Source organism: Elephantulus edwardii, unplaced genomic scaffold (genome assembly GCF_000299155.1).
Source record: "Elephantulus edwardii isolate Elephantulus edwardi_28Jun2011 unplaced genomic scaffold, EleEdw1.0 scaffold00167, whole genome shotgun sequence".
NCBI lineage: Eukaryota > Metazoa > Chordata > Mammalia > Macroscelidea > Macroscelididae > Elephantulus > Elephantulus edwardii.
This window is the reverse complement of record NW_006399917.1, coordinates 4579000-4579446: the sequence shown is the minus strand read 5'-3', so window position 1 is coordinate 4579446 and position 447 is coordinate 4579000.

Sequence of the window (447 nt, the reverse complement as noted above, 5' to 3'; positions counted from 1 at the left end):
CCGTGCCCGGGGTAGATCTTGTACCCGCTGAAACTGCACAGCTCAACCTTCATGGCTGCAACTTCAGCGACACTGGGAAAATGGCGAAAAGAGCGTCATTTATTATTCTTAAGTCCTGGACCAAATTCCCTCTACCACTGGGTTGTTTTACAGCTCCAAAGTCTGCATGCAAGGCAGAGGTGAAGTAAGGAACTGCTTCTGAGGTTTTCCGTCAATTTCAACAACTAAGAAATAGTAGAAGAGTTGGGACCTCAGAAGGCTTTTAGGACCAAATAGTAGGCTCTTGTGTCCAGGAGAAAATGAACATACTTACCAGTAATGTTAATATTCACCCACAGCTCTTCTGGGAGGATCTAAATCATTGAAGTGTCCTCCTTTGTTTCCAGCTGGGAGCTGGGGCCTGTCAGTCCTCTCAGCCACGAAGACCTGATGTGGGCCACCCTTGGC